This window comes from Etheostoma spectabile, chromosome 9, assembly GCF_008692095.1.
Source record: "Etheostoma spectabile isolate EspeVRDwgs_2016 chromosome 9, UIUC_Espe_1.0, whole genome shotgun sequence".
NCBI lineage: Eukaryota > Metazoa > Chordata > Actinopteri > Perciformes > Percidae > Etheostoma > Etheostoma spectabile.
The window spans coordinates 3632171-3639149 of NC_045741.1; the positions used below are offsets into that span (position 1 = coordinate 3632171).

Below are 6979 nucleotides of genomic sequence, written 5' to 3' on the forward strand. Positions count from 1 at the left end.
TCCAAGGCAGGATCAGATGGGAGACTTCTTCTAGACGAGGACACTTGTAAAATATCTGCAGAACAGGGACAGGAAGTAGTTCTTCTGGAGACTATGGTCAACTAGTGGGTGTTGTAGCAGTGTTTTGCCATTGAGAACAAGCTAGCTTGCTAGCGCTAGCATGCTACAGTTAGCCACCTCATCTTGGCTAGTGACGTAGAAAGCCGTGCAGATGTTGAACAGCTCATCTGGAGACTGAAGAAAACATTCAGAAACCGGATCTGACTCAAAACAGCATGGATAGTGTTTTTTTTCCAAGTTTGTATTTGTGTGAAAGCACCAGAGACACAAAATAACACCCCAAATCCCCCAAAAGTGTTTTTTTTTCATAATATGAGCACTTTAAGTCTTTCATGAACCGGCTGAAGATTGAATCGTCATTGTGTGGACAGACACATGAAAGACAGAATGCAGTGCGATATGCAATCTATTGTGGGGGCGGAAATTTTTCAAGTCGTGCCGTGCCGCTCCCTGTGATGCGTTCATCTGGAAGGGTCAGGGGGGGTAGATGGGAGGGCACCACGAGTCCTGACAGCCTGACAATGGCCTTCTAAAGACTCTATTCCTCCAACTGGGTCCTTAAGGTGAAGCTGTCTTCCCCCGGCAATCCATATGGAAACGACAAGATGATTTTTGAGTCGACAGCCGTGGTTAATTCCAGCTGAATGACTCGCGAGCGTGTCGGATTTTCAAGGTTCGGACGGGTGACTTTAAGTGACTTGCTAACTGGTCCATGCAGAGCAGCACAGTGTAGTCCTCTCCACTCAGCACCGCCTACCAGCACAGTTTGTCATTTTCTCTAAGTGCCTTCGGATCAGCACAAGTGTAAGAGAAAGCAGGGACTGAGGGGGCCATTAAGGTCCATTACTCGCCTACAAAAGTACCTCCTGTCTTCACACTGGAGTGGATGAAAGGGGGCTTTTCTGAAGATGCACCGTGTTCTGCTTTGTTGCTTAAAGACAACCTTTCTGACAAGACGTTTTTATTCTTATACAGATGAATGTTATCTCATCAGGTTCACTTCCTTCTGAGGAAGAGGATCAGGGCCAAATGTGAAAAATGCATTTGAGTTCTGACATTAAACTCACAACTTAAATACATTTTTCACATCTGGCCCTAATCCTCTTCCGTATCCTACAGAACATTTCTTATATTCAGTTGTATTTTTTAATAGACTTATGTTGGCTCATTTGTGAAGGATATTTTCTGTTCTGAAGTTTTTAAGGACATTTTGCGACGGTAAGGTTCCTTGAAAGCGTTGGTGCAGGTCACATGGTTTTCAGTTGACATTCTTAATCTCCCATGATGGTCTAGATGCTTTTCCACATGCTTTTATTAATGTATTTCTGGAGGAAAATGCTATTACTACTATGTCTAGTTAGCATTAGTTAGCAGGTAACACTTAAACTGGAATTATGCTGAAAAGTGTCAGCAAAATAAGTCGTTATCAACAACTGTCAGTATTGGTAGTTCAATCAAAAGCACAAATCAGACAAATCCTCAGATAATCCAGTCTTACAGGCTGGGATAGTTGTACCACACTAACATCTCAGTAGATTCTTTTCCATGAGCGTGCTGGAGGTTGTTCAGACATTCAGTGCCATCTAACAGGCGCTTTGTAAGTCTATTGAGATGCGACACAGAGAACTAAACGCTACGTTTGTTGAAAGCAAATGAAACGGCAAATGGGATGTGTGGCCCATTTGTAAAATGGAAAATGAAATTCCAGCAGGGCGATGTGCCGGAGCATTGTGCGCCTTCCCAGACAACTGTGGCGCTCGGAGCCTCCTCCATAATGGAGGGGCAGGACCTAAAGGTTAAAGTTCCCCTCTCTATTGAGCCATCAGACGGAGGTGGGGAGAGATGGGCGTGTCGCCTGCCTATTGAGCTGGCCTGAGGCTTTGACAGCCAAAGCCAATGCTGTTGTACGCAGCCACATATGGTGGAAGGGATTTTATTGTGTTCATGCTAAACGGCGGCGGCACAAGCGAAACAAAGGTTGACAATGTAATGATTGTGTTTCATTTGGTCCAGGTCGCTCGGCGCTCTAACTGATTTTTCAATCCCTGTTTTGACAGGTTTTCCAAAGGCAGGGCTATTAAACTGGCTCCACACTGTTACTTTTTAAGACTTTAAGCACTTTAAATCCTTGTTTTTCCAGTCCAGATTTTAACACAGCCTGGATTGTGAGTCCCTGTAGGCCGCGTAGGAATTTCTACACTTTGCAAGATTATTTTTGGACTCTTTTTAAATTTTTTAACCTTCCACAGTCTTCACCCCCCCCCCCCCCCCCCCCCCCCCCCCCCGTTTCTACCCTTCGCTTTTACCCAAACACACCAGGGGATATCACAAGATAGATTATCCTGTTTATTTGGTTTTCTCACCCATTTCTTTTTTCTTTGAACTCTCAAACTTCCCATTTTACAGTCTTTTCCTCTATGTTGATGTACAGTACATAGAGCCAAACCCAGGGAACAGACCCACAAACTCTGCGAGCTCTAATAGCAAATCCTTAGGGCGGCATCTATCTGTTTCCACTTTCTCTGTAGGTCAAATTAGACGGTAGCACAGATCCGGGCCACTGGTCCACTCTGACACAGTCATAAATTCTGCTAACTGGCCCCGCTGGTTCTGACAGGTCTATTTTGCAAGGTGAAGACGGAGGGTTTGGACTATTAAGGGAGCAGAGCTTCCTGTGTTTTCTCAGACAACTGCTACACTGCAAAAAATGTCTGTATCTTTATAAACCGTTTATGCTGGCTCGGGACTCTTGAATTCTTATTCAGATTAAAATACTTGAAAGAATCTGCCTACTGTGGTGAGGTAACTTCACAACTTTTTTTGCACTTTATTTTGCTCAAGATGTGTCATGCTGATGTCAACACAAATCCCAACATAATTATCATTTCTATTTCCCTCTATTTAGACTGTGTTGGTTTAATGTCTCCTTCAGACGCACACTTTTTGCAGTGTGAAACTCCCTGTCCATTCCCATGGCTTTGGCCCTTCTGTCGGTCCACCGCCAAAGCCCTAAAACCTTTAAAGCCTTGTATGACTCTAACGTAAGCTCCTTAATAATTTAATTCTGTTTGGAATCTGGCATGATTGGAATGGATGGGATTATCACGTTTGGGGAATAATGCTGCAGGTTCAACGGGGGTTAGCCAGAGTAGCATGGTCATAAAAGCAAGTGGCATGTATGGCGAAAATGATTAAATGTGCCAAGGGAAAGACAGAGGGGAATTAAAGTGTGAATGCCCATTCAAAGTTAATAAGTGGGCAGTGGTGGCAGTAAAAGTCCAAATTTAAAATTAGCAAGACTATGAAACTCTTGCTAATAGTGGCCACTGTTGGGTGCAGCATGGGCCAAACCCATTACATATTGGACCGGAGCTAAATCTCGGGGTGGATACACACATTATTTTCACTTCCGTTAACAATGCGAGATAGAGCGTTGGTGCTGCATTCATGTGGTGTCTGAATTAAAGGAAAAATGACTTCCTGACTGGGGGAAATTCACGCTATATTAACATTGTTATATAATTGCTTATTAACTTTAATTTCTAAGTGGAAAGTTATGGTATTTCCTAATTCTAAAGTTACATAGTCTCGCTTTAGGATAAAAAAAAAGTCTTAGACTAGCAAAGCACTTATCATTTATTTGGGAAAAGTACTCAATAATACAATAAGTAACTGAATTGTGAAATTATCAAAATCTGCCCAGTGATGAATCTATCTCCAATTTGGGGGCTTTCATGCTGAGAGATTAAGTTAAAGGATTGCATGCTCCTCTACAGATTGTATCAAAAATACATGTTTTATTCAGCTGAAATTAAGCTGGGATTTTGACAGTGTCACATGCCACCAAGCTCTTTCCTTGACAGCATCCATAATCATCTGAAAGTAAATGTAAAATCTGGACCTGCACAAGTAACTACAGCAGTCAGATGTATATAGTGGTGTCAGAAGTACTTCAAAGTAGCTTAACTTAACTCTTGTGTTGTCCTCCCGAGTAAAAGTGTATATTTCAAAGTTCTTGACGCTTTTTTCAAGGTTTTTGTTTCTTTTTCTACATTTAGTAAATTATATCTATTTTTTCAGTTATAAAAAGCTGAATTTATAAATTATTTTGCCTAATATTTCAAATCAGAGGAACATAATGAGAGGATCCCAGACTGGTATATGTTCAAGTTTAGTCAGGATACTTTGCTGAAAAAAAAAAGCATTTCAGTGGAACCATCCGTGTAATTTTTGTGGAAATTATCTTGAAAGAAACCCAAATTTCAGATATAGAAACTTTGAGAACCGGTTAGGGGGGTTGAGAACAGTAAGATGTGCCCTCTCTGGCATCAAGGTTTTTAAGAAATGGAGACCTCAATAAGACCACAACTCCGATCACAGATCTGTTTGTGTTGGTGGTCATGGACTCTACTGAGCATCAACTTCAGCTCGTATTTTACCACCTTCTAGCTTCCCTCCTTGTGCGTTGCCCCCCCCCCCCCCCCACCACCCCACTCCTCTGTGTCAGCGACCGCAGCCGAAGGCGTCACTCATCCTCATGAGAGCAGCCATTGACTGCAGTTTGATTCCTGGCTCTGAGAGTGTGTGCGTGTTGTGTGGGGGGGGGGGGGGGGGGGGGGGGGTTGAGACCCTGTCTCAAAAAAACAGTTGCCAGTGTTGAGCGGGCCGCCTGGTCCACGTTACCACGCAACTGCATAAAAGCACACCGAGGCATAATATTTACACTGTTACATTATTTTCCGCATGTGCCTCCAAGTAAGAGAGATTGAAGGAGTGTATACTGTAAGACAGAGTGGAGGAGAAGGAGGGGAGGAGAGTGTATATATATATATATATATATATATATATATATATATACACACACACACACACACACACACACACGTCCTGTGAATGGCTGGCCTCCTACCCAAACGTGTGGGGTTAAACGTTTGTGAAAACACTAAGCCCTCTCCGGGTCGGCCCATTTTCCTACGCAGGTGATGTTAAGTGTTCCATCCTGAAAAGCCTCTTTGTTGACATCACTCACTCCCCGTCTTTTAGCAATTCTGACCTCCCTCTCCACGCTCGGGTCGCTGCAACGAGCACGGCATCGGCGTCTGCGTTTTCCACTTCAGCTCGCAGAGGTCGTCCCTCTTGGCCCCGTGCCCATCGATGCGTAGCAGCTCCCCTGTTCTCGCGTCGCCCTTCCACGCCGGGCGGTGCTGTGCCGCGCTGCTCCCTCTGCCTCAGAGCAGCTTCAGAATCTGTCAAGTTAGTATCAGTCTGCGGCCCCACCTGTTTTGAATTACTACAGTATGCAAAATTTACCCTGCGACTCGTCTCTGGGGATGGATTGCTCTTGACTGGCAGAGTGGAACCAATTTCAGAGAAATAAAAAAAAAAAGACGAAATCCTGCCTGCCTCTACTGCAGTGAGAGAAGGAAATGGTTTTAAGAGACTTTACTGAGCTTTCTCTTATGAAAATAATCCCCCATGCAGTGCTCTTTATATCAATGAGTTGAAATTACTTTCTTTACTTTTTTGATTTCTCCTTTTTTCTTTAACTTACAAGTGGACGCACATTAATCAACATGACTCCAGTTTGTAAAAGTGCCAGATTTAGCCATGCAGGCTGATTTGTATCTGCTGTCCCTAGATGGCTCCTGTTGTCTTTGGCTCAAACCCGTCTGACCCGTTTTCAAAGTTTCTGCATCACAACTTTTGGGTTTCTTTCAACCAAATTGCCCAAAAGTGACACGGATGGTTTCATGAAATGCTCTTAAGAAGTAAAACTAAGGATCAGTTCACTTTATTCATTGAATTGTGGGTGTTTTATTTCATTTTATAGCATTATTCTGACTAAACTTTGACACTCTGTAATTATCCGTCAACATCCTCTGATCTCAAATATCAGTCAAAATAATTCATACTTTCTGCTTTTTTAACTCAAACGTAAGGCTACATGAGGTTTATTGACCATAAAATCCCAAACTGAGTGTGAAAATATTGGTAATAAGTTATTGTTAGTTTATACTGCAGGTGGTGGGGGAAAAAGTGCCAAAAATGTTGACAAGAGACAAAATCGTTTAAAAAAAGTGGCAAAATAAGTGAAAAGTTGCGGGGGGGTTTTAAGTGTTAATTTGCATCCAGAAGGACAACACGAGGATTAAAAGAAAACATTAGATAAACTACAAATATACAGGACATACGCATAAAACAAGAACACATAGGCCTGGACTAACAGTAAAATGATATTCCAGATGATTACAGCTGGCTATCGGGGGCTATTTGTGTTTTTTTTTTGTTTTTTTAAACTCTGTTAAGCTGTCGTACACCCTGAGAATGACTAAGAATTTCCCAACCCATATGTAAAAAAGTGTGTAAAAAACATTTCATATAAAATCTGATCCAAAGTCTGCAGCAGACACCTAGTCAGAGCGCTCTCTGCTCATCAGTCCTTTCCATCGTGTTGTGTTCTGTGGACACACAGAGCCGTTTCATATCAGGACGTGTGCACCGTGTCAAAAGTCACATCTGTGCTACGCCGAGCAGAATGCGATTGATACCAGGAAGTTGCACTACCATAGCACCTCGGTAACCATCAGCGCACACTGCACGCTCTGTTTTACCAACCTGGCGGCTCGGCGATGGGTCATTTCAAGGTCTGGGGTCCGGATGAAAGTGAAAGGATGATTATATATACTCACTATTAAGGGTTAAATCAGAATTGAGTCAGTTTGCAGATTTTTTTATGTCTGGAGATATGAACTCTTGATAAACTTGACTTGAATCTGTGTATTCATAAGTGGAAATATACTAGTGCTAGTACTACCACGAGTCTATCAGGCCTGAACATACAACACCAAACTCCCAGGCTCGGTATCCTCACCAATGTCAATGTGTTGTAATGACATATGACGGTTGTGTTCTGTTCCCC

The 6979-nt window shown here is 42.7% G+C and overlaps 1 protein-coding gene across 15 annotated transcripts in view; it reads left to right on the forward strand.

Moving 5' to 3' along the window:
* fgfr3 (fibroblast growth factor receptor 3) overlaps window positions 1-6979 on the forward strand; it is an 85202-nt gene that overhangs the window by 54080 nt on the left and 24143 nt on the right. The window lies entirely within an intron of this gene.